This window comes from Ambystoma mexicanum, chromosome 10, assembly GCF_040938575.1.
Source record: "Ambystoma mexicanum isolate Mex_15411 chromosome 10, UKY_AmexF1_1, whole genome shotgun sequence".
NCBI classification, from domain to species: Eukaryota; Metazoa; Chordata; class Amphibia; order Caudata; family Ambystomatidae; genus Ambystoma; species Ambystoma mexicanum.
This window is the reverse complement of record NC_090932.1, coordinates 692,913,451-692,941,087: the sequence shown is the minus strand read 5'-3', so window position 1 is coordinate 692,941,087 and position 27,637 is coordinate 692,913,451. Positions and strand designations below refer to the sequence as shown.

Sequence of the window (27,637 nt, the reverse complement as noted above, 5' to 3'; positions counted from 1 at the left end):
AAGCCAGAAAAGTCACCTACCTTCGGCATGAAAGAAACTAGATCCATACATTAACAGAATGTGAAAGGGCAGAGTACATGGCATTATTGTTGAAATAAATAGCACGTGTGTGTTATTTTTACTAATGTGGTCCGTATGATTTTTTCAACTTTAGCCAATACTTTAACATTCGCAGGTGGACCTAGACTTATCAAGTCCGGGGGCTTGCATGATCAGCATTGTGATGTTTGTAGTGATGCAACATATTGCCTGCAGGGCCGGCCTTAGAATTTTTGGGGGCCCTTGGCGGAAAACATGTGTGGGCCTCACCCTATATGCATAAAACGTAACATTTAGTGATATTACAGAAAACGATATTCTAAAATGAGCCAAAGCTATCATGTGAAGTTACATTAAAAAAAGGTTGCCATGATGAAGATGGAAAAAAAAAAAACAGACGCCCAGTATATGAGTTGTCACTTAATATTTACCTATATGGCAAATATAGGTAAATGTTCACACTGTCTGCAGTAGCAAGCTGAATACCTTAAATAGACTTAATTTTAGCATGTAAGGCATAGTGAAATAAAAGAATATGCCTGGAGAAACACTTCCATTAAGTGGAGGAGCCAGGATTTGAGATCAGTCTTTAATTCAGGAACTTGAAAACATCTCTTCCCAAATGTAATTGGTAGTGATATCGTTGTAAAAGTTAATTTTGAAACCTTTCTTTAAAAACACCATCTGATTGTGCAAGGCATTGCTAACTGAAGTTGCCTGCTGTTTTTCTGCAGGTTTACCAATTGTTTTTATTTGTATTGTTTATATATTTTGCCATATTATCCAAACTATCAAACTTTGATTTTATTTCAGAAGCTAAAGATAAGGATTATTTTGGCTTTCAGAAGAAATACATTCCATGGCACGTTCCAAGGAGTTCATGTCAGGGAAGGGATAGGCCCTGGGGAAGACAGGGCAGATTGTATCTACTGCACAATTTCCTTATGGTGCGATAGAGCCCATTTACCCAGGAGGTCTTGAGGCAATAAATAAGCAATTTTTCCTGTCTTCAACCGTTAACAGCAGGCTCAAGCCATAAAAAAAAAGGGGGTGCTCAATAATAGATGCATAGGGTGTGATAGGGTTTATGTCTCCTTCCTGATGGGTTCGGTTTTGGGGACAAGTTAGCATGAATCTGCCAAAATTATTAAGTGCTGCTCACTTCAAAAGGGGAAGAGAAACTCATCAATGGGCCACCTGACCTGTGATTGGAGGGGCTGGATGTTACGACGTTTTTCTCTTGGAGAAAACTGTCCTCCATATTTTCAGGACCCCCAAACCTTTTGCTTTTATTTCTGCACTGTGTCCTGACTTTTTGCAGTGAAGTGAAGCCGTCAGCTTGACTCCACTAGCCTTTTGCTCATATGCTATGGGAGAACAGACTAGTCCTTCAGACTGTCAGTGCGGGGAAACCGCCTCCCTTAGTCTTTCATTTTGTTATCTGTTGGGCAACATTGCACAACGCATCTTCCAATGCAGCGCAATGGAGTTTCTTTTATATGACCATAAACTACACTTTTGATTACTTTTAAATGTGCCTAAAGACAAGCGGATGGCAGCAGTTATTTTCACAATTTTACTGTATTTTATTTTAGCTTTCCCACGTTTCGATACTAACTGTGGCTAGTGTCCTAACATGGACGTGCCACAAGGTTTTTTGCTTGTTCTTTGGCCATTTTGTCTCAGGTCACAAACTACCTTTTACTGTCACGCATTTGCAGAGAAAGCCTTGCTTTTCATGGGCTAGTGCATGCCATGTAGGTTTGGAAGTCAGGAAGTGGGTTGGGACTGGCTAATCCCAATACACAAACTAGTTTCAGTATTTCTGGAGTGTATACATGAGTTTAACTGTTAAATGGATTTCCAAACTCTGGCCTGATGGCATATGTTTAGGAGACCACACTTGTTAGTGAAACAGGGGACACTTCTGGGAAGATAGCGAGACCAATTCAAGGTAGCTTGGAGAACAGTCATGGCTAGGTCTCAGGAGGAGTGAGGGTGATTAGTGGTCTTCAACGAGCACACACAGTGAAACACCAAGAATTACCATTAGACAGAAGTATAAGAAAATATAAGTTACTCACTGTAGTGACTAACTTACTCCTAGTCCATAGTCCCCTTTCATCAATACTGCATGGGCGTCCCTCGCTAGGGACAGGAACGGAACCTTTTTTAACCAGAAAAAAAAATGTATTTTCCCCTTTAAATTCAGAAGTGCGTGGGGGTGTTGCCCTGGGAGCATGCACTCGCCTGGCTCTGCCCTCCAGCGCCACACCTCAATCCCCTTTGACGCATCCACTAGATTAAACTGCCTAACATTCCTTTTTTAAGGGGGGGGGAATGGTGGGAGGGGACTATTGACTAGGAGTATGTTAGTCACTACAGTGAGAAACTTATAATTACTCCCACGCCCAGCCCCCTTTCCTCCACACTGCATGGGCGATTACCACTGATTGAAGCCCCGGGGGAGGTAAGAGGTTGAAGTCCTTAAGAGAACAGTTTCCTCCGGACTGCTTGCCCGAGAGCCGTGTCCGATCGTACACTTCCAGCGAGACAATGCTTGCAGAATGCTGAGGGGGTAACCCAGATAGTTGCCCTGCTGATCGTTTGCCATGGCACATGCCTGGGCCCCGACTGCTTGAGTGTGATGTTTTGCTGGCACCTCCCTTTGCTGACCCTTCTAGGCCTCCTGATGGCCGCAACCATCCAACATGCTATCGAGGCCTTTGATGCCGACCACCTGGCCTTGAACCACCAAAGGTGATGAATAAAGCATCAGACTTGTGCAAGCGCTTTGTCTTGTCGAAGTAGAACGAGGGCTCTCCTGACAGTGTAATAACTTTTCTGCCCCGTTCTTTGGGTTAGGAAAGAAAGTTGGTAGGCCCATCTCCTCGTTAAGATGGAAACGAAGGAAAGTGCCGAGCACCACCTTGTCGTGATGGACCGTGGTATAGGGTTCTGAGGCCACAAGGGCCTGAACCTATCTAACCCTACACGCTGATGTGAGGCCCACTAGGAGCACTGTCTTGATTGTGACCAATCTGATGACAGAAGCAATGGGCTTGAATGGTTTATGCACCATGGCTCCAGAACCACAATGAGGTCTCAGACCGGGTGTGGGCGTTTGATAAGGGGGTCAACCTTGTCAGCCCTGCCAGATGCCTCTTCACTACAGGGTTGGAAGTGGAGAAATTAAAAGTAACTCACTGCAGTGACTAACGTACTCCATATCCATAGTCCCCGTTCCTCCATACTGTATGGGCGTTCCTTCTCTAGGGACAGGAGACTAAACATTTCTCATCAGAAAAATCATCTTCCTCTTTAAATTTAGATACGTGCGGGGCACGGCCCTGGGAGCATGTGCTCACCTGATTGCGCCCACCGGCGCCCTCGTCAGGCCCTTTTGAAGAGTCGACAATATTAACATTGTCTAATGACACCAGTTTTACAAGGGGGTGGGGGATGGTGGGACATATGAAGGAAAGGGGATTCGGAGTACGTTAGTCACTACCGTGAGTAACTTATAATTACTCCTACATCCCGTCCCCTTTCCTCCATACTGTATGGGCGAGTACAACTAAATGTAGCCCCAGGGTGGAGAGGTGCTCCTTAACACAGCCTGACCAAATGCCACATCCGACCTTGAAACGGCATCCAAGCAGTAGTGCTTGCAGAAGGCAGAGGGCGTAGCCCACATAGTCGCCTCGCTGATAACCTGCCTCGAGACGTGCCTCTGGAAAGCAACCGCCGTAGCTCTAGCTCTGATTGCGTGGGAATGCATAGTTGCTGGAAGAGGTTTGTGCTGCCCCTCGTAAGCCTCCTTGATGGCCGTAACCATCCACCTTACCATGGAAGCCTTGGAGGCTTGAAGGCCAGGCCTTGACCCACCAAAGTTAAAGAGGGCATCTGATTTGCGAAGCTCTTGGTCCCGTCAAGGCAGTATCTCAGCGCACAACTTACATCCAGAAAGTGCAGTACCCTCTGAGCGTCATCCTTGGGGTGCGCAAAGAAGGTTGGTAGCATTATCTCCACATTTAGGTGAAAAGAGGAGAAAACATTAGGCAAGAATGTGGGATGCGTTGCAAGCACCACCTTGTCCTTATGAAAAGTAATACAAGATTCTGAGGCCACCAGCGCCTGGATTTCACTGATCTGGCGTGGCGAGGTAAGGCCCCACCAGGAGGGCCGTCTGAATGGTGAATAGTCTGATGTCCGCGGACGCCATAGACTCGAATGATTTATGCGCCAGGGCGCCCAACACCACATTGAGGTCACACACCGGGTGTGGTTTCTTGATAGGCGGATAAAGCATGGTCCGGCCCGCCAAGCATCTTAACCACCGGGTTTGAGGATGAGAATACCTCCTCCTCAGAGTGCCTGTAGGTTCAAATGGCTGCCAGATAGGTGCAGCATTTGTCTACCTGCACCCCCAAGTGTGCGTGGTGCGCACGGAAGGATAGCACGTCATCCAACGTGCAGGTCAACGGACCAACCTCTTTAATTTTCCAAAGTGACAAAACCTGGTCCACTTGCTTTTGTATGGGCTCCTGGTAGCATCGCTCCTAGCCCCCTGTATAATGTCTAGGTTAGCCAGCGACAGATGCCTCAGTGTGACCTGTTCAGGAACCATGCTGCAAGGGCTAACTTCTGGGAGGCGGGGTGGACGACTGTGCCCCCCTAGTGAGAGAGTAGGTGAGCTGGGCCCAGTGGAAGGTGTGGGCCACCACAGAGCTATCAGAATGATGGAGGTGTCGGGCCTCACCGATCTTGCAGATTACTCTCTGGACAAGGGAAGTGAGAGGCAAGGCATGCCCGTTCATGTTGTTCCACTGGATCTGCATCGTATTGCCCAGAGAGCCCCTGCCCTGTCCCTCTCAGGACGCAAACTGGGCACACCTTCTGTTGGCCCAGGTGGTGAAGAGATCCACCTGAGGGTGACCCCACCTGTTGAAAATCCCCTGAAGGACCCGTTCGTCCAACTGCTATTTGTAGTTGTCCGCACCCAGCTTGCTGAGTCTGTTCGCCTATAGGTTGGACTCTCCAGGGAGGTGAATTGCTGTCAGGTGCATGTTTTCCAGAGCCCACTCCCAAATGTAGACTGCTTGGGTGCAGAGGGGAGGGGACCTGGTGCCACCCTGCTTGTTGATGTACTACATGATGGTGGAGCTGTCCGTTGGAATGAGGATCGACTTGCCAATGATCGGGTGGAAGGCTTTGAGAGTGAGCCAGACGGCCATCAACTAGAGCCAATTGCTGTGGGCCCCCTGCTCCAGACGGGACCAAACCCCTTGAACACTGGCTGAACACTGGCTGCCCAAGGTAGCTACCCAGCCCTCTAGGCATGAATCCATGGTGACCTGAGGTGCTGGTTGACGGAAGGGCCTGCCTATTAGCAGGTCCGTGCTCCACTAGGCTAGGTCCTGGCGGAGATGTGGGATGCTCACCTGCTCCACCTGGCAACCCCTCTCCTGACTCCAGGAGGCTGTGAAGTGCAGCTGCCTCATTTGGAGTCTCGTATGAGGCACTGCCAGTAGACATGCCACCATGATGCCCAAGAGCTATTGGTACCATCATGCCGAGGTCCCTGCTCTGCTGAGAAAATGCCCTGTGGCCCTCTTGATCGCTGCGATCCTATCCGGTGCGGGGAAAATCCTCTCGGAGCTCGTATTCCAGATAAGGCCCAGGAAGGTTAGATTCTGCGTGGGCGCCAACTGTGACTTGAGGTTAATGGAAAATCCCAGCTCGTGTAACATACCCATGAGGGCAGAGGCTGTGTGTTATGCTGCCTCCGGAGATCTTGCCCTGACTGAATAGCCAGTCATCTAGATATGGGCAGATGTGGTGACCCTGAGTATTGCTGAGACAGTGTTCATCAGTCTTGTAAAGACCCTGGGGGCCTAATTCAGGCCAAAGGGTACAACCTTGTACTGGAAATGAAATCCCATGATCCTGAACCTCAGGAAGGATCGATGGGGTTGCCAGATCGGGGCGTGTAGGTAGGAATCCTTCAGATCCAGGGATCACATCCAGTCTCCCACACACCAGGTCTCCACTATTAGCACCGGGGTAACCATCTTGCACTTATGGAGAGGAAGGGAAAGGTTCAAGGTAGAAAGGTCCAACACAACCTCTTAGGACAGGCTGTTTTTTTTTGTGTATGGCAAAAATCTAGATAAAAGCCCAGACCCCGCTGAGAGGCTGGCCTTCCTCCCCTGCCCGATTCTCTACGAGCGAGCAAATTTCCGCCAACAGAGTCGCTGTACCAATCTGTGGGAGGGGAAGAGAGAGGCGAAGGTGGCACAGGGAGGCTGCCGACAGCTCCCGTCTGTGTGATCGACTGAGATTTCCCTGGACTTGGCCCGGATGAGCCAGTCATAGAGGTACGAGTACACATGTATCCCCTGCAGACGTAGATGGGCCGCCACTGGTGCAAGGCACTTTGTAAACAGCTTTGGCGCCGACTTCAGTCCTAAGTGAAGAGCCTTGAATTGGAAATGCTTTCCCTGTACGACGAAGCACAGGAACTGCCGATGCTTCTCGTGAATGGGGACGTTGAAATACGTGTCCTCCAGATCCAGCGACGTTAGGAAGTCCCCTTACTCCAGTTGGCCTAGCACGTGTTGCATCGCAACAATCCTGAACTTTTGGGACTTGAGGAACTTGTTTAGTAGCCGCAGGTCCACAATGGGCCTCAGGCCCCCAGTCTTCTTTCTAACTAAGAAGTATCTGGAGTAAACTCCAGCGCCCCGGAGTCGCTTTGGAACATGCTTTAGCGCCGCATTTTTCAGCATAGCCTGTACCTCCTGCAGGAGTTTAGGGATGTGCTGCTCCTATCGGGCTACTAGTGGTATCCGCGGACACTTCTGCTGGAATTCTAGAGTGTCCATGGGTGAGAGCGTCCAGCACCCATCAGTCGGAGATGTTCAACTCACTGACAAAGCCCACCAGCCGGCCTCCCACCGGGGTGCATGGGTGGGGCATGACATGCTGGCAGGTTCAGTTCTGTTACTAGGCCTGCATGCCGCCTTGGGAGCGATGACTGGCCACCTACGAAAGCCTTGAAACGACCCCTGTGGGCCTCCTGGGTCATGGAAAGGGAGGTTTGACAGTAAGAGGACGATCCGCTGGCGAAACCCTTTGACGATCTTCCGGATTTGCCTCCGGAGGCAAGAAAGGAAGGGAGGTGCTGCTGCAGAGTGCCCAGGCAGTCTCTGTGTCGGTCTTGATGGCTTGCAACAAGTCATCGACAGCCTTCCAAAAGAGATTGTCCCCGAACAGCATGTCCAGGACCCTCATCTGAACTTCCTGCCGAAGGTTGGTGGCTTTCAACCAGCCACGACGACTGAGGTAGACACTGTTCCCCAACTGGTTGAACCCAGTGTCCGTGATGTCCAAGGCCACAGTGATGGCATGGTCTGATGTAACTTCGCCCTCCTGGAGGATCTCCAGTGCCTCGACCCGCTTGTCGTCGGTGAGGAATTCCAGCAACAGGGCCATCTTGTACCAAAGACCCGTGTCGTACCTGGCCAGGATCGCAAGAGCATACGCCACTTTGACCATCGTTGCCGCCAAGTAAATCACCTTTTGTCCCATTGCGTCCAACTTCTTCATCTCGCTGTCCGGGGCAACGGAGGCTGACGATGGATTTGAGGACTTGTTCCTCGCAGCAGCCAAGACGACAAGTCTGGGGAGGGCTGCGATAGCAGGCACTTGTGTGCGGACTCTGGCACCAGGTACTTCTCCAGCCCGTCTCTTTTCACCGGGGACGAGGCGGGATTCTTCATCAGCGCCAGGCCCTCATCCCAAACGTCGTCTAGGAGAGGCACTGCCAGAATGGTCTTCCTTTTAGCCTCTTGGCGCTGGTACAGAAACACTTCCTTTTTCGTCCCTTCTGGCGTCAGCTGGAAGAGCTCCGACACGTGGGCGACCTTGCAGTGAAACAAATCCACTTTGTCCGGTGGAGACACTCTGTGGTGGGGGCACGCTACTGTCATCCATAACTGTTGTTGCCGTATTGGTCCCTGTATGCCTAGGGTTTGGAGGGGGAGGGGGGCGGTTATGAGAGGCAGTTGATGGGGTGGGGTAGGGTGCCGTTTTCTTCTGTATCTCCAGCACAAGCGTGTGTAGAGTGGACAAGATGTCCAGCGACATGTCCCTGGGAGGTGGAGGGGGAGTAGGCTTGCTGGGCCCAGGGCCTACGTCAGCTGTGCGATTGTCACCAGCCTCAATGTCGTCCTCAGCATTCCAGCCGTCATTGGTCCCCACGTCCTCCATGACCGTGTGAACGGACACCATGTCCTCGTCGTCCGACGAAGAAATATCCATGCCTAGGAGCACCGTAGAGGCCTCCACTGCCCCCTTCTTTGTGTCCTGAGGGGTAGTAGAAGGGCTGTGGAGTTACCCAGAATGAGAGCACGTTTATAAAACGTGAGTTCGCCTATACGGAGTAACTGCAGCCTTCAGGGATTAGTGCGGAAACAACCGAGGTGAAAACTTGAAGAACCTTCTGGTACGTAATGCTTATTTAACATATTGTTAAATACCTCTTGTTTTGGCTGCAGGTTTTTCAGAAAGCGGAGGAAAAATACCTTCGGAAGATGCAGTGGCTGTGGAAGAAACCTCTGACTGAAGATACTGCGACTAAGATCAAAAACTGCTGACTGAAGATGCTGCAGTGGTCAATAAAACTTCTGATGGAAGATGCTGCGACTACAAGCGAAGACTGCTGACAGAAGATGCTGCGGCTGAGAGTAAAACCTCTGACGGAAGATAATCGCTTCGGAGATAACCTCGGTCACGCAAGTCTTTTCTATTAACTATTGAACTCTGTAAATTGCTGTGAAGCTAATGTCTCTATTATCTCCTTTTGCAGGTTCTGTGAGAAGAAACGCTGGTAGCGTTACCCGCTGTCAGCGGATAAGACGCGAAGCGTGCATTCCACAGAGGCAGGGCTTAAATAGCTCCCTTGGAAATATGAATAGAACGTGCTGCAACTTATGAATGGATCGTGCAGCGGCCATGTTAAGTGTATGGAATTTACTGCAAATCATCACAGTAGTCTATGGAAGTGTATGCTGAGAATGATGTAAATGCCATGTGTGCCAGGCTAACACCACCTTTGACCTGCATGTTTATTTAATGTTCTCCGACTAGCCGGAAAGCCTGAATGAGGGTTATGTCCACTGACTGGGATCATGACACCGGGCTCAGGGCTGGCATCTTTTCTGTCGTTTTCTCCTCAGTTTGGCTGAAATCTCCTGCCTTGGATGAAGGGCCACTGTGGGCGTAGCCGGGGTCCCCTGTACCTGGTCAGCCCATCTTGCCACGAGATGGCGGCCGCCAGCAGCTCAATTGACGATGACTTCTCTTGGACCACCTGGGCTTTCAGGGGCAGGTCGGTCACCTTACTTGGCCCCTTGGCCTTCTCCGGCTTCTCCCGCAGCTTCCCAGTGTTAGCCGACTTCCTCTTCTAAGAGGAACTGGAGCAATGGCTTGAGATGAAGGCAGATGATGAAGTTCATCGTGCCCTGTCCGCCGCCGGACCCGCTTACGCAACAACCCTGATGGAAGTGGACTTGTGGTGCTTGTTAGGGAGAATTCTCTGTAAAGGCTAATTTCCCAAACCTAGTGAGTCCCCCAGAAGCTTTGCTGGATTTTTGGGGTTTAATTTTTTCTCCTGCTGTGAGTCTCTTTTTTTTCTCTCAAGCCTACTCTGCGCCAGATCTAGACAGGAACGTGATTATTAGCATATATGATTCTCAGCATGCACCACACTTAGAGTTCTGAACCCAACTTGCGTCTCATCTAGATGGAGATGTGACAGTCAGCAGGTGCCGCACCTAGATGGAATCCCACAATTGCAAGGACAGCAATGCCAACTAACCAACCAACTAACAATTCCATCCCTCTGCATACACCTCTCAAACTCTAACCAAACACAACCACAAACCTAAAACGCAGCAATCCGCACAAACTTCACAACAATGCAACAACAAAACAAACCACACAGACTTGCACAACAGCACACGACGACTACGGACCACAAAACACCACAAGCCCAGCCAACGGACCCACCAGGCTGAGGCTGTCAACAGCACATCCCTGCTCTCTTGCACTTTTCCTGCTTCCTCCCACTAACTCAACCTCCCCTCCTCTTTCAGAGCCGCCAGAGCGCCAAGGGACCACTACGGTGGTGATAGTGCGCGGTACAATTGTCCTTTAACATTAACATAACACTCTTAGGCATGATTTGAGAATGTCCTTTGACTTTGTAATGTGTTTAATGGGCTATGGGGTCTTTTACTCCATAGGGATTAATGTGTTTTGGTAAGTGTGTTACACAGCACCCTCAGTGCAGTAACACAGGGGTGTCAGTGACCCCCAAACAGACTCCATACCCTGGGACTGACTACTGTCTCCCAGGGCATATAAAGTCACCATTGACTTTACTAGTCTTAAATTGTGAACAGAACCAGTACAAGCCATCATATTGTGGAAGTACTGGTAGGGGCAATTCGATTGCTCCTGAGTCTGTTTTTCAAGGGGGCACTGTCCCGTCCCCCCCTTGTCGAGTTTCTGGCTGGTAGCAGTGGTTACCACGCAAAATATTCCACCGGAATATTTTCTATGGGATTTTCCCATTCATTTTAAACGCACCACTTTTTTGGTGCAATGTTAAAGATACCGCTGGGTTATTTATTTAATATGTATTCCCCGGTTGGGTCTTTTTGCCAGGACTCGGTTTTAAAATGGCGTTTGTGTTCGCCTCTGTAACTCCAACCCAAGTCGAGCCCTTTGTTCCACTTTTGGCGGGCTTCTGCACAGAAGCCTCCAAAAGTGGTGCCACTCTGTCTGGGTCTACAGGATGTGTGGGAGGGGGGGAAATAGGCACCCTGGTCTGAGTTGCCTTGACAACTCAAGTCGCACTCGTGTGATTGGCCAAGTGGTGAGCCGCCCGGCTCACCACTTAGCATGTTTGATTGATAGCTAGGATGATGAATGGGGATTTTGCTGCATAAAAGCAGGCCTTGGGGACTGGAACTTCAGAAGTCGCCACAGGACCTAAAGAATCCGAAGAGGGGAGAAGCTGAGCCATCTACGACGACGACACAACCGGTGGAGCCCTGCTGTACGAAACTCACCACTTTCCCGACGAAAGTCAAGCTCTTCTTCCATGAGAGTCCTCTTCCCTTTGAGCTGGTGGGACCAACCAGTTCGCCTTTTTCACCTTCCTGGATCGTCTTGTGGTCGAATCGCCCATGCCAAGCACCCCGGCGGCCGGATAGCCACGCTTCGCCACTACCGCGAATAAAAGGGTAGTACCTTTTAACAAGGAAACTCTGTGGCTGGTTTCTTCCCTGGCAGTGCAACGATCTCCAGCTTTCCTCCACGTCAAGATCTTCTCTTCCCCTGGACGAAGCACCGACTTGCACCCGCTGCCAGGAACAAGTGCCCCCGCTGGAGCTTTCTCACCATTTCAGGTACTGTGTCCCGCCTGGTCTCCCTTGCAACAGACTGTCAAGGTGTCCCGTAAATCCTCGACTCTATCCTGGGGTGACCTCGGACCCATTAACATTACCTTTCTATCTTGATCCGACCTCTTTTTGACTTTCCTGCAAAGACTTTTAGTGCATTTCCACTGTGTGATCTTGGGCACATTCCGCCTTGCTCTCTCCAAGAGTGGGCCTGGCCTATGAACTTTTTGCTCTACAGTAGACCCTGCCTTCCTTGACTTGCTGTGGTTCTTTAAAAGTGTTGGTATTGTGTGTTTTTCCTATTTCTGCCTTTTCTCTACATTTTTAAATAATAATTGGAGTGCCATCTATGGTTACGCGCTCACCTCTGTTTTCCTAATTAAGTGGTGTACCAACCTAGACTTGTCAAGTAATTAATTAGGGAGGTATATATTTCCAGTGACTGTGCTTGAACTTGCTTGACATATTAGTGCCAGTGTATTTTTACAAGTGTGTTTTTAAATAAATAATTAAATACTTTTATACCAAAGCTCTGGTAACTGTTTGCTTGTGCTACTGTATTTTTAGCCCTATTGTGTATACTCTATATACTGCCGAACTCTTCTTGAGAGAAGTCTGACTGCTCAGCCACAGCTACCAGGTAAATCTGGGTGGTGCAGACTGCTACCAATTGGTTTTACTGCTAACACCTGTAGTCTTAAACTTTTTGCATTGGTCCCTAAGGGAACTGCACAGGTTTCTGCCTAACCGTGCTTGGCCTGGTCTTGGGCCACCACTGATGGAGCGCCCTCAAAGGACGTAGAAGCCTGTTCCTCAGACCGGCCAGTCCTGGGTGAGCCATGCCCCCACTTGCCGCACAGGGTAGAGGCCTTGGCGTTGAGTCACGGCACCTATCTGCTGTGCAGATCCTTCATGGTGCATTTGGTGAATAAAGGCACATTTCATAATCCGCCTCCTTGTGATCCAGATGGAGACAGTAGAGACACTGGGTTGTTTGACCTCCAAAAACACATTCCTCAATCCACAGCTAGAGCAGAGCTTGAAGAGAACCTTTATCCTCCTCTTCCGACATGGTCCTGCGTGCGGGGTAGGCCCGATGGCCTTCTGGAATCTTCAATGAAAACTTGACGATTCTTGCCATTGAGGGGCGACGAAAGATGCCGACAAACAGATCCCCCATTGCCGGTCAAAGGAACGAAAGAGCACATGGGCTCTATTTGACAAAAACACTAACTTTACTGAAAAAGCGCATAAAATCATAGATAAGCTCACGGAGCAAAACACAAGGACTCCCAATACTTGAGCGTGCAGTAAAAATCTGAAGATGGCTGCCAGAGGTGGGGCTTAGGGAGAGGGCAGTCATTGGCTGGGGGCAATATGACCCAGAGCTCAGGCATTGGCTTACAGGGGGAAGACAGTTTGTAAGTGAAAGTGAAACTTGTTTCTTTCACCAAGGGTGCCTGGCCTGACGACGGGGAAGGAACAAGTTACTTATCTGTAACTGTTCTCCAGCATGGGTCTGGCATGGTTCGCATGCTCATGAATATTCCCGTCGTCAGGCTGGGAATCCTCAGTAAAAGAAAAAACAGTTTGTTTCGTTTCTAAACTGTCTTTCTCCTATAAACCAGTCACTGAGCTATGGGTCATACTGCCCCTAGCCAATGACTGACCTCTACATAAGTGTGATACTGGAAATGCATTGGAGGGACAGGGCCTCTATGCCCTTGTCCTGTAGTCCTTTTATCATGTGTGTTCTGTGTTATTTTCTGCACAAAGTCCATGTGGGACTCCTGGCAGTGCAGCTCTTCCTCTTTTTGGTTGTGGTGAACAGACCCATGGGATACCCTTATGGCACCCATGGGTGGGGGGGGGGGGGTAACACCCTGTACCCCTAGTGCAGGTTTTGGGCACCTGTGTGTGGCCCACAGATCATGGTATGGGCTAATGGCAGCTCAATGCTGAATTTGACAAGTGCTCAGAGTATCCTCCATTTTGGGATCCCAGGCCCTGCCATTGGAATCAGTTGATTCCTGATTGAAGACCAGATGGCCTCTTACTTTCTATTGCCCGTTACCTTGTTTTCTTAAAGTCCTAGGAAGCACCGACTCTGTCCCTTCCCCCAACTGGCTGTTGGGTGAAAGATCCATATATGGTATTGTGGGAAAGTCCAGGCAAGTCTAGCCTTTCCATTGACTGTTTGTTGTGGGTATGCCCTTGGGGTGGGACCTGGGTGAATGGAGTGTGTGACCAATATGCACTTCATGTTATGAGTGTCTGGTTTCTGGTATGAAACACAATGAATAAGACAGCCTTGCCAGAACTGGTATGAATGCAGTGTGGAGTGCTGAATGGCTGGATACTTGTCCCAATACACATTCCTTGTTGTGAGTGTCTGGAGGGAGGTGAATAGCCTGAATGCACTATGAGCCCGACTGGCTACCTGCCTGCATGAATGAATGCCGTTCTGAATGATTGGTTGCCCGAGTGTGACCCAGCAGAGTGAATGAGAGACCAAACAGAATATCTGGGAACCTCTCATTGATGGAAATCGTTCAGAAGCTGAAGTCGAAACTTGAAACTTGATCTTGAAACCCAGCTGGAAGAAGAAGGCTTTGCTGCTGCTTTCCTTCATCGCAATCTTAAAACTGTCATCACCAAGAACTGATCCAAGTGAGGACCTGACTAGGAGACCTCTTCGCAGGCTACGACGGACCATCGTGCACCAGCTAACCTTCACCAAGGCCCTGGAAGTCAGCCTACGAAAGACTGTCGACCAGAGACGGGGACCACCGAGGAAACTGAAGAGAAGCGCCCGGACATTCCGTTCAAGGTCATTGACCATGGTTTGGAGGACCGCCGTAACCACTGGAAGACCGGCGAGTCGTGTTGCCCAGAAGAGGGGACAGCTTGACACCATGCTGCTGATGACCGGAGCCGCACCACCTCAATGCCTAAGACATAAATCCAGGACTCCATTGCTCATCCCATCGACCGCTTTATCCCGCCGGAGAAAGTCAAGGTTGCTGACAAACCGAGGAGAATCCGCTGGAGGGTTTCCCACCACCCGAAGACCACACAGACGACTAAGATCTGAAAGCCAGCCGTGGTCGAGTCCCAATCGCTGAAGACTTGGCTCCCTTACTGGGCCAAAGTTCTTCATTGACTGTGCGGCAACGAACTCTCATCGTTGAGGTGCGCCGCACGCCTCACCCTCACAGGAGGTCCACGACCGATCAAAGACTAGCACTGCTATTAGGCAAAGTTTGCATGCAGTACCCTCTGGGACCACTACACAAAACTGTGACTACAGGTGTAAGCAAAACCAACCTTTGGTATAAGTCTGTACCACACAGTTTCTGATAGCGAGCTGAGCAGCCAGGCTGATCTCAAGAGGGAATGTGAGCTTGTAAGGGTGTAACAAAGGTCTACAATAACAAGTAATCAGATAGATACTTAAACTCAAGGTTTTTTGGTAAAACTATTTATTACACAATCATTTAGAAAGCATTCAATACACAAACATTATACTACAATACTGATTACCAAGCAGTTGAACTCCCTTGAAGTCGGAGCCAAATAGCATTGAAGTAGGAGAAAAAGGCATACGTTTATAAAACTAATATTACAGTTACTTTAAAACAGTGCAAATAGTTTGAGTTCACCAGAGGAGTTGATTCAATGCAACTGATAGGCCAAAGTCAATGGATTTGTCAGGAATCAGGGCTGGCAAAGGCATGGAGTGTGTAAATACGCCTATTGAGACATTATGGGCTGAATTGGATATGAAAACTACAATTCCCAGCATCCTTGGTGGTTCTGGGTAGTTCGGCCCGTGTGCGCCTTGTCAGCTGCAATGCATTAAGAATCAACGCAGTTTAAAGGCAGGCAACGGCTACCGGCAGGTGTGGCTTATTGTTTTTTCATTGTGCGGCGGAAGGCAGACGGCCGCGTTCGGCCGCAAGGAGTTGGAATTCGCGTGCTACTGAGGCAAGGCACGCTCGGGTGCTTACGCGTTCACTGTGCAGCATGAAGCAGGAGGGGCGCTGAGTCACCGGCAATACAACGCTTGAAGTTCTTCGTCTGGGAAATTCCTCCCTTTGTGTCTGGGAGGTCCCGAGGGGCCCCCAGATCTAAGATAAGTAACGACTGCATCTCTTGTATTTTACAAGTTGGGACTAAGTGTCTTGGTTACGCATGTGGCACACGAACATTCTAAATGTGTGTATTTGGGTCATTCCGGACTTATTGCAAATGGACCATAACTCTTTACTAGTGTATGAAACTAAGGGAAGTGTATTTTTGTTGTACGTTGCCAACGCTGCCCTACAGGCCATGTGTACTGTTTAATCATTTCTGGGAGGTTTTTCTTTATGTGCTCATATTGCTTGCTTATGTGTTGTTTCAGTCAGAGTCTGATGTAAGCAGGGTATAGTACACATATTAAGGTGTACTACTCAGGAGTTACACATGTCAGGAGTAAGTAATGTTTGTTGTATGTTAAACAGAGTAGGGTTTTTTCCTGGTGCTTCCCTGTTCCCATCCACTGCAGGAGTTCCTCATCCTCTTACCAATTTACCTAAATTCCCCTCCCTATCCACAACCTCTCCCTAACCCCTCTTCCCCCCCCCCCATTGGCTGCCACGCGGTGACCCGTTTTCTAAATAAGGCGCCTGTGCCAACCATGGTGGGAGGGTCAAGTTCATTCGGCTTCCGTGGTTCGGGGGAGAGTGTCGATCTCTTTTCCCTCCAGTGACTGTGATTGTGACAGGATTAGTGTTTTGTAGAAGTAAAAACTGTTCTGGTATTTAAAACGGAAAGGTCTTTGCCACGGTTCTTAGAAGTAGTTCACGGAAGAAAGGTTCATAGGTCGGGTCACGAGCTGACTATGCCTGTAAGTTGCCAAAGTTCCATTAACTTTTGCGGTGAGAGGTACGTTCTTTGTCAGGTTTTTACAGTACCTTATTGAAGAAAAAGATGCATCTGAAGACTTCTGTTCCTGGCAGTTCCTGCAGATCTCGCTGTTCCTGAGCCTCAGTCGTGGGGACAAGAGGGAGGACGTCGGGGGACTCCTGCACGGGGAAGGGTCACAAAGCTGGCAAATTGGCAAATCTTCGATTTCGGTTGCTGTTCTTCAAGCACACAAGCTGGTGTTGCCTCTCTGGTTAATCCTAACCAGCTCGAAGAATGGTATCCAGGCTGCTTACGAGTTGATTAGTCCTACCAACTCAAAAGGAAGAAGTCTTCTCTGTCGAGGTGAACTTGGCGATTTGGACTTGCAGCAGGGTTCCATCAGGCAAACCAAGGGTCCAGTAGTTGCAGCAGCCGTCCTCTTCGAGCTCGTCTTTGGTTCTTTCGTTCCAGTGGTCGACTGCGCCTTTCAGTCCAAAAGAGACTCTCCTTTTAAACATATTCTCACTTTCATTCCAGCTTAGCTGCCCCTCACCCAGCAGGGTGGCTGTCCTTGCCAGACTGTCACCCAGCAAATAACGCCAGAGTGCATTTGGGTCTGCTAGGAGATGAAGCACAGGGACTTTCGGTCACCTACCTCACTTCCTGCCCACCACAGACACTCGAGCGCCAGAGGCGGTCTTCAGTCCTGAAGCCCGCCAAAGGCATAGGAACAAAGGGACCAAACCTAGTTTGGCGCACAGAGACAAACTCTAGAAGGACCTTTCGAAAAAGAAATGCCAAAAAAAGAAAACCGGGACCTGTTTAAACAAAGGGGGCTCAGACGCCATCTTGAAAAACGTGGCTCGCGTGATTTTTAGCTACCGGTGTTCGCGGTCGGGAAAAATCATGGTAGTTCATTGTAAAAACACTGCCACCAGCCATTTCGATAGGCAAGGGTAGCATTCGACTGCTATATGAGTTTCTAGACATAGGGGATACTAGGTAACCCCTCCAGTACTCTATTGTAAGATAGTGTGTGCTGGGTCTAGGCATTTAAAAAGACTAGTAAAGTCAATTTAACTTTACATTCTCTGGGAAACAGTTTATCCCAGAGAAGGTATTTAAACCTTGGGACAGCCTAGAAAGGCTGCCCTATGTCACTGCACTGAGGGTGCTGTGTAACACACATGAAGATGCCTATGGAGTTGTCTTAAAGCACCATAATCAAACACCACAAGAGTAAAACACACATCAAAATACATGAGTGGGGAAAAAGGGATCAAACTCTTTCCACGTAAAAAAAAAATCAAGTCCTCAAAATCCAGCAAAGTTGCTGGGGGTCTCTAAGGTAGAGGGAATTAGCACATTTTTGAGAATTCACCCTAACAACCATGCACACACCTTCTAGAGACTAAGCCTCAACTACTCTCCACACTACCTTGATTGGGTTTACAATAACTAGGGTGGCCTCCTAAATTCATGCAAGCAGAAATGATTTTAGAAATACATCTTAACAGGGACCAAAGCCGCTGGAGCCTTAGCTTAAAATGTCAAGCATCTTCAATCTGAAGGCCTCCCCATTCTTCACGAGTAGAGGACCAGGTGGGAAAAAGTACCTGTGGGTCCTCTTCCTCCGGGACGTCCTTGGAGTGGTGGCTCTTATTCTTCGACATAGAAGAGTGATGTTGCGAAGAACCACATGGGGACCTGGACCTCTTGCGCGTCTTCTTTTTTTCTTTTGGATTGGGGACCAATCTTCGTTGACACGGTCCGTGCCTGGCAACCACAAACAGGTCAGTTTATAAACGCTCTCCTTATGGAGGAAGAGGAAACCTTTTGCCTTACTTTTCGCTTTTGGGCGCATCGATTGCCATGATCTACAATACTGCTTGTCGTGGCCTTCACTAGTCAGTAAAGGCAAATGCAGTGCAGGTCAAACGAGAACCAATAACGGAAGCTAACAATTCAAGAAAACAAATATGTTTTTAGAGAAGTTTTCTGAAAGCAACCAGAGGGCGCAGAAAAAAAAAAGTGAGGTCAAAGGGCGTGGCACCTTTTTATGTACAAGCCCTGTTGTCCTGCCCGACGCAGGGCACAGGTGTCGAGATGAGCCACGTTGCACCCCCTGGAGGAGGAAAAGTTCACAAAGAGCAGCTGCGCAGGAAGATGCATAAAAAATGAGGAATCCATGGGACGAGTCAATTAGAACCATAGGATACTGCACTGTGGTTAATAAAAAAAAAAATGGACAGCACACATGACCCATACATAAAGAGCAGGTTGAGCAGTTAACCTAGTTTCTTACTTTGGTTGTCCTTGGATCCATAGATCAAATACATAAGCTCACTGCAGATTAACATTTTGCCCGTTTGCCATTCTGATGCATAATCCCCAAACACATGCAGATTTCCTGTGGAAAAGAGAATATCTAGCTGCCCAGTAGACACTGTTCATAATTAAGGCTTCCGGTTTTATCATATTTATTTTTCTGCCATTTCTGTCTGCATCTATACACATTTATTTTTTGTCATACAAGGAACAAGTTACTTGCCTGTAACAGTTCTCCAGCAAGGGTCTGGCATGGATTCACATGCTCATGAATATTCCCGCTGTTAGGCCGGCGATACTCAGTAAAACAAAAAACAGTCACTTACACTATGAACTGTCTTTCTCCTATAACCCAATCACTGAGCTCTGGGTCATACTGCCCCCAGCCAATGACAGCCCTCTCCCTAAGCCCCTCCTCTGGCAGCCGGCTTCAGATTTGGTAGCACGTAAAGTGGCATTATGACCAAGAAGAGACGCAGGAGGGAGGTTCACAAGTGAATCCATGCCAGACCCATGCTAGAGAACAGAAGTTACAGGCTAGTAACTTGTTCCATCTCCAGCATGGGGTCTGGCATGCATTAAAATGCTCATGAATAAAGAATACCTAGCAGTACATACATACACGAACTGGCAAGGCTCAACAGAAGTAATTACTCTTACCTCCTCACCAGGCTCACCTTCAAGCAAACCGGTTGTGCAGCACTGCTTGGCCAAACCTGGAATCTTTCGACACAGTAGAATTTCGTGAAGGTGTGCGTAGATTTCCACGTAGCAGCCCTACAGATGTCCAGGGGTACATCAGACAGGAACGCTGTTGTCGCAGCGATCGCTCTGGTAGAATGGGCTCTTGGACGGCCAGACAGCAGCCGGTGTGCCAACCGGTGACAATGGGAGATGCAGCCGGAGAGCCACCTGGAGATGGAAACCTTGGACAAGGTCTTCCCATGGGTCACAGGACCAAAGTTACAAAAAGCTGAGGTGTCTTCCAGAAGCTCTTTGTGCGGGCCACATAGAACTTCAGAGCACGCGCCACATCCAGCGAGTGCAGAGTCCTTTTTCTGCCGGCGTCAGAATAAACAGGCAACATTAAAGGTTCATTGACGTGAAATTCCGACTGCACCTTCGGCATGAAGGAGCGGTGCCTGTGCAGCACCACCCTCGTATCGTGGAAAGTCAGATAAGGCCGCTTGCAGGAAAAGTCCTGGATCTTACCTACTCTCCTGGCAGAGGTGATAGCCATGAGGAAAGCAGTCTTCCACGAATGGTACGAGAGAGGCTTGATGCATAGGCTTGAAGGGGGCCCCACCGTGACCCTAGTCAGAACCACGTTTAGTTCTCACGCCGCGGCAGGGGCCTTCACCAGCAGGGTCGATCGAAATGGTCCTTTAAGGAACTCCTTGACTAGACGGTGAGACCAAAGAGAAGACCCTCCCGGAGACCTGGTGTAGCAGGAGATACCCGCCAGATGCACTTTGATGGAGGTGCGCGCCAGCCCCTCCTTAGCCAAAGACAACAAATAAGAGGATCTGTGGAGCCGGTGCCCTCAACGGGTTGATCTTCGCCAACCGGCACCAAGTCACTAAACACTTCCATTTGTGCCTGTAGCACGCCCTGGCCAGGACCCTCCCGGTAGTCCACCGGAAGCTTGCACCCACTAAACTAATGCTGCAGGAGCCAGACCTTCAGGTTCAGCGATCCTGGGTTGTGGTGCAGGATTTTGCCTCCTTCCCTGGCGAGTAGATCCACAACCACTGGTAGCTTGACTGGAGGTGTCGCTGACATGGTGAGAAGGTCCGGGTACCAGATCTGCATCGGCCACGCTGCTGCGAGAAAGATCATCCAGCATGGACACAGTCGGAGTTGACTGATGACTTGTAGTAGTAGAGGCAACGGAGGGAACGTGTACAGGAACAGGTCCTCCCAAGGGAAGGAGAAGGCATCCCCTCATGGTCCCCAGCTGGGGAAACCTGCTGGTGAACCTCTGGGCACTTGGTGTTCATCGCTGTCTCAAATAGATCGATCTGTGGTCTGCCCATCCTGAGGAAGAGGCTGTCCACTTGATCCAGTCTCGGAAGGATAGCTCAGGGGGCAACGTGCGCGCCTTGGAATCAAGACGACACGGAGCAACACATGTTTGATCCACGGGTCTGCACTTGGAAGCTTTTGGGTATTAAGCGTGTTATAAATAATCCATCATATATCCTGCTGCAGCTCCCACTCGTGGCAAGAGCGCAGCTCCCTGATGAGAGAGTCAGCAACAGTGTTTTTTTACACTAGCGAGGTGAAAAAGAACGAGAAACATCCCCATGGACTGAGGAGCGCTGGGGACCTGGTGCCCTCCTGCTCCCTGATGTCAAACATTGTGGTGGTGTTGTCCGTGAAGACTAACCACCTTGCCCTTGAGGGACGGAGGAAATGACGTTAGGGTCCAAAACACTGACCGCAGTCCAGGACATTGATGTGGAGCTCCTTCTCCTCAGGCAGCCACAGGCTACTGGCGTGGGGACGTCCAGTTTAGGCTCCCCAGCCCTCCGGGGAAGTGTCCCTCGTGACCGTCTCCTGGTACAGGGGGGCCTATGGAAGTCCATGGCCCTGACAATGTTGGATTGCACACCCCACCACCGTATCGCTCAACAGAACTCCTCGTCGAGAACAATCCTGTCTTTGAAGCTTCTGGACACCTGGATCCAACGAGCGTCCAGGAATTCCAGGAGCAGTTGTACCCGCAACCTGCAAAGCCTGATCAGGTAGATGCACAACAACATCATGCCGAGCAGCGATTTGATGGTCCTCACCGTGGCGATCTTCAGTGCTAACAGGCGTTGAACCTTGCCCAAAATGTCCACTATCCTCTCTTCGTTGAGCCTGGCTCCCAGGAATATCACAGAGAACCCCAGATCCGTCAGGAGCCGGACGGTCTTCTCTGTGTGATCGACAGCGATGTCCCTGATGAGCCAGTCGTTGAGGTACGGGTATCCCCTGTAGGCGCAGATGGGCCGCCACCGGAACCAGGCACTTTGGACTGAAGTCGGCGTCCAGAGTCTTTACGAAGGGGAGAGACTTGAACTGGTAGTGTTTCCCTTGTATGACGAAGCGCAGGAACTTGCAATGTTTTTCGTGAATCGGGACGTGGAAGTACGCATCCTCTAGAGCATGGGTGCACAACATATGGCCCGTGGGACAGTTGTGGCCCGCCATGCCATTTTGTCCGGCCCGCGAGGCACAAAGACTTTCCTAATGGAGTACGGCCTGCAAGCAGCATTGAAACTCTTCTCTCCCGGGCAGGACAAAACACTGGCCCTCATTGGCTCAGCACACGTCCCACGTCGCTCCTACGAGCCACGTAGTGCGTGTATGCTGCACCAATGGAGTGCCAGCACTACGGCTGGTGTGGTCAATAAGGCTTGATGCCATGCCGGAAGGCATTTCAGCCTTGCCACGCCAGCCGTAGTACCACTCCACTTAGAGCAAGGTGGTCCAGAAGGCCACAACGAACGACCAGCGCTAATGCCAATAGTTATAAATATAAAAGGCAGCGTTCAACATTAATTTTTGAGGGTACCTAGACCAAATGCCCTCTGTAAGAAACAAAGTCAATATAATCAGTGAACTGCGCCAATTTGCAATAATACATCAATCAGTTGAGTTATATTTTTAATTCCATTGACACGTGTTTCGAGCAGAGCTCTTCTTCAAAGGTGTTGATGCTTGTCGAAGGCGAATAATCAATAGTACGATTAATTCTAGGGTACAAATCCAGGACTTAATATAAATTGCAATTGCAACGACTAATTATAGTAGACAGCCTTCCTTTTTTACCACTCCACTTACCTTGCCAGCGTTCCAGCTAGCCTACCTTCCAGCACGTCCAGTAAGTGGTCTGTGTGTCGGGTCTGTTTTGCTGTATGTTTGTGCTGTGTTTGAAATGCAGGGTATGGGGGGGTGCTGGGTGTGCATGAATGTTTGTTTTTGTATGTTTGTGTACTGAGTTGGGGCGTGGGGGGCTCGAGTTCGTGCCCGATTAGAGATGTTGGGTCAGAGTGTCAAGGGTCAGCAGTGTGTGTGGTTTATTTGTACATTCCTAAAGCTTTCAAAACCGGCTGCAGCCTTTTGTTGTATGGTCCTGGATGATGTCTGCTCCTGTAATTTTGCAACTAAACCTCGATCAAGCGTTTGAGACCCATTGAGTGTGGGTACTCGTTACCTTTCTACAACCCCATCAAGCATTGTTCAGGGGGATAGATGCACAGATGCACACTGAAATTGATTAGAGAAGGTAACTGCTCTTTGAGGGCAAGCTTAACTGCAAAAGGACACTTGCTGCACACTATGAATCATACATTCAAGTGGACAGTTTGAGTTATTTGATCCAGATTTTGTGGAAGGAAATGGCTTGCAATATTCAAACTGGTAGTACTCCCAGAAGAACCTATTTCTCTGGCGCAATATGGTAGAGCTCTGTCAGTTTTGCCCTGGCCAGGAAGAAACTGAGATCAGTTTCTTTGTATTTTCACTAAAGTAATTGGTCATCCTGTGATAATTCCTTTCAAAAGCTCATAATTTGGCAACAGCTTGTGCTTTGAAATGTTTTTTAATTTTTTTTATAGAATATTCTCAATTAGAGCAAAGTATATTCGGGTTTGACTATTTTCTTAAATTGTTTATTTTTAATTGGAAAAAACTGTGATAATGTACGATTGTTTTATTATGAGTTGTACTGCCCATCAGTCACTACGCTGTGCGCCATACTGGGGCATGCTACGTTCCATTAGACTGAATGGAAGTTACCCGATATGTTATCTAGTTGGTTAGCCAGATAATACTGAAGCACGGGAAACCATTTTCTTGGCGGTTGAATAACATGCATCAAGATAAAGCCCAAATTGGGATGCCTGTGAAAACGTAACGTGTACAGCGCAAGTCTAAATTTTAGAGACAGTTCCAACAAACAAAGTGAAAAATGTAGGTCAACCCTCAGTGCTAGGATGGACCATTGCACACTAAATGTCTACTGGTAATTATGATGGTTGAAGGGGACTGTGTCCAAACTATATATAGGTTAAGATCCTCCAAACCACATGAAGACTGACAGGACATCTGAAGCTGGGGTGTGGGGAGAAGCTGCGTTTCAAATGGCTACTGTAGTAGGGCCAGCCAATCCCTGCATTTACCGCCTTAATCTCAAACATAACAGTTTGATATGCTATGCAGCCCGCTATTCCTGAAAGCATCTATCAATAAGTGCATGAAAAGGTATGCTTGCAAGGCTATGATCTTTATCTGATCTTGTTCTTTTGTCGCTTCTAGGCTTCTCAAAAAAGATATAATTTGTACATACTCTAGACTTGGACCGTCGTAGTGGGACCATAACAGTGGAGTTTGTGTCTTTATCCAAAGATTTCCCTGCCAATGTTCAGTGCAGTAAAAAAAAGAAAGCTTGACCAGGAGCACCGTCAATTTAAGGATGAGTGGAATGAAGTTTTTTTTCATCGAGTCCAAACCTAATGTGTACTCGTGTCTCATTTGTCTCGAATGCATAGCAGTCCAAGGAATATAATATCCGCCGCCATTGTGAAACAAAACATTCACAATATAAGGATTTGCAGGGGGAAGCGAGAATTAAGAAAGCTGGGGAGCTAATAACACTGCTGACTAAGCAACAAGGTGTTTTTGCCCAGAAAAAAAAGAATCTGAATGTGCCACCTTTGCGTGTTATAAGGTTGCACAGCTTATTGCAAGGCCAGCACGTCCTTTCACAGATGGGGATTTCGTTAAAGACTGCCTGATGGAGATTTGCGAGGCAGTGTGTAAAGAAAAAAAAAAGATGCTTTTACAAATGTTCCCCTTTCACGTACGAGTATCCAGCGGCGTATTGTAGACATGGCTGACAATTATTACAGCCAAGTGAAAATGCAGTGTAAGGATGTCAAGTTCTTTTTAGCTGCCCTTGATGAGAGCACAGATCCAAGTGACACAGCCCAACTCTTAATTTTCATTCGGGGGGTCGATAATCAATGCTAAGTATTTCAGGAACTGGCTTCCCTGGTATCTTTGCATGGCAGGACTACTGGTGCTGACATTTTTAATGCCTTTCAAAAAGTCATCAATGATTTAAATTTGCCATGGGATGCTTTGTTAGGCGTGACGACTGATGGGGCGCCAGCCATGGTTGGGGAGCAAAATGGGTTTATTGGCTGCTTGAAAAGGCACTTGTGCGAGAAGGCTGTCCATTAAAAAAATTATCACTGCATCATCCACCAAGAGGCATTATGTGCAAAACATTTGAAATTCACCGAAGTGATGGACTTTGTTGTGAAAACGGTTAATTTTGTCAGTGCACGCTCCTTAAATCACAGGTTGTTTCAGGCGTTTTTAGAAGAGGTAAAGGCAGATTATGGTGATGTCCTATATCACACCGATGTTCGATGGCTTAGTCGTGGCAATGTGTTGAAGCGATTCTTTGCTTTACGGCACGAAATAAAAGCATTCCTTGATGAAAAGGGAATGGACACTTCTGTCATGCAAGATATTGACTGGGTAGCTGACTTTGCTTTTCTGACTGACCTGACATTTCAATGATTTAAATGTAAAGTTGCAAGGAAGCCAAAATCTAATATTGGATCTGTTTGAGGCAGTTTGTGCCTTTGAAATAAAGTTGAGGCTAATGACAGCCCAACTGGAGAAAGGGATGCTGGTACACTACCCCGCATGTGCTGAGGTTTTCCCCCATGACAAGCATGTAGGATGGTATCGGCATGTGAAGGCCCTGAAGGAACTGCAAAATGTTTTTGAGAATTTTTACTCACAATTCAAATCCCAGCGAGCCTCTTTTAAACTTTTTGCAGACCCTTTCTCTGCTGATGTTGACAGTGTGCAACCTGAACTGACTGAACTTCAGTGCTATAGTGCCCTCAAAAATAAGCACAGAGAGATGCCTTTATTAATCTATCAGTCTCTGGACACTGCTCAATTCCCCAATCTGTCACGGCAAGCATTAAAGATGGTATCTATGTTTGGCAGTACTTCCATTTGTGAGCAAGTTTTTTCACAAATGAAACTACATAAATCCAGCCTAAGGATAAGACTAACTGACCAACATCTCCATGCTATCCTGAGAGTAGGAACAACCTCACTGAAGCCCGAGATCCAGAAACTAACAGCTGAGAAACACTGCAATGTTTCTCACTGATCAAGTATGTCTGGTTCACTGTTTCATCCTGTATGATTTGGGGAAATGTATAGTACAAAATGTAAGTTTTAAATACAAATAAAACGGTACACCTCCAAAAAGGTGTTCTTTTTCCAACCGTCATAGTGTTTGGTGGGGTGAGGGTGCCATGGGGCATAGTGTTTGGTTGGCGGTGGGAGCCATGGGGCATAGTGTTTGGTTGGGGGTGAGGGAGTCATGGGGTAGAGTGTTTGCTTGAGGGGTGGGGGCCATGGGGCATAGTGTTTGGTTGGGGGTGGGAGCCATGGGGCATAGTATTTCACTCCAAGAGTGAACCCAATAATAAAGCTAAAACAGGCACAGTTAGGAGATGTACATCTTTTGCTTTTTGAGGAAACCTGACTCAACGAAGACCATACTCCTCTCGGCAACGCAAACAGCAAACTATAGCAGTCCAAATTAACGGAATGTCCAATCAAGGGTCAATAAAATATATATAATTTAATTAAACAGACGATATACACAAACTAAATAGAAATAAATTATAACAATGGAAAATGTGTAGTACAAAATGTAAGTTTGAAATGCAAATAAAAATCGTTCCCCGTCAAAAACTTTTTCCATGTGTTTAATACAAATTGGGGGTTGAAAAAGCCTCCTGCCACGCCCCGCCTACCGCCCCGCCCACATCTACTTTTCGGCCCACTATAGCCATCATGTAAGGTACTTTCGGCCCTCTGTCAAAATCAGTTGTGCACCCCTTCTCTAGATCCAACAACGACAGAAAGTCTCCCTCCTCCAGTTGGCAGAGCATGTGCTGCAACGTTACCATTCTGAATTTTTGGGACTTGATGTACTTGTTGAGTCGTAGATCGAGAATGGGCCTCAAGCCCCCGGTCTTCTTTCTTACTAAGGAGTATCTTGAGTAAACTCCACAGTCCCGGAATAGCGTCGGAACAAGCTCTATAACCCCTTTCTTTTTTTCACATGGCCCGAACCTCCAGCAGCACCTGAGGGATGTGATGTTCCTGTGACGTTCCTGCCGGGCCACGGGTGGTATGCACTGACACTTGGTGAAACTCCAAGTGTATCCGTGAGCAAGAGCGTCCAGCACCCATCGATCGGTAGAGGAGTCCACACGCTGACGAAGTTCGCCAGCCTGCCTCCCACTGGGGTGCAAGGGTGGGGACCCCGACGTCTTGGCCGGATCAGTCCTGCTTTGAGGCAGGCATGCTGCCTTGGAGCGATCCCTGTAGGGTTCCTGGATCGTTGAACAGGAGGGCTGGTAGTACGAGAACTATCCTCCGCCGAAACCCTTCAAAGATCTGCCCGACTTCCCTCTGGAGGAACGAAAAGATGGACGGTGCTGTTGTAGCGTGCACAGGGCACGGGTCGTTTGTGTCTGTCTTGATGGCCTCTTGATGGCCTGAAGAGATTAATCAACGGCCTTTCCGAAGAGATTGTCCAGGTCAAACGGCATGTCCAGGACCCTCGTCTGGACTTCTTGCCTAAAGTTGGTGGCCTTCAGCCAGCCACAATGACCGAGGCAAACCTTGTTTTGTTTATTTGTAACGCGCGCCAGACCCGGAGTTATCAGAATATCAGATTGTTTCCCATCTGACAGAACCCTGCGTCCGCAAGGCCACGTTAATGGTGTGGTCCGACGCCACATCACCACCCTCACGGATCTCCATCGCCTTGACCCATTTGTCCTTGGGGAGGAAATTCAAAATCAGAG

General features: G+C 48.5%; 1 protein-coding gene across 6 annotated transcripts in view; it reads right to left on the bottom strand.

The window, feature by feature from the left end:
* TRIP12 (thyroid hormone receptor interactor 12) overlaps nucleotides 1-27,637 on the bottom strand; it is a 2,051,777-nt gene that overhangs the window by 956,180 nt on the left and 1,067,960 nt on the right. The window lies entirely within an intron of this gene.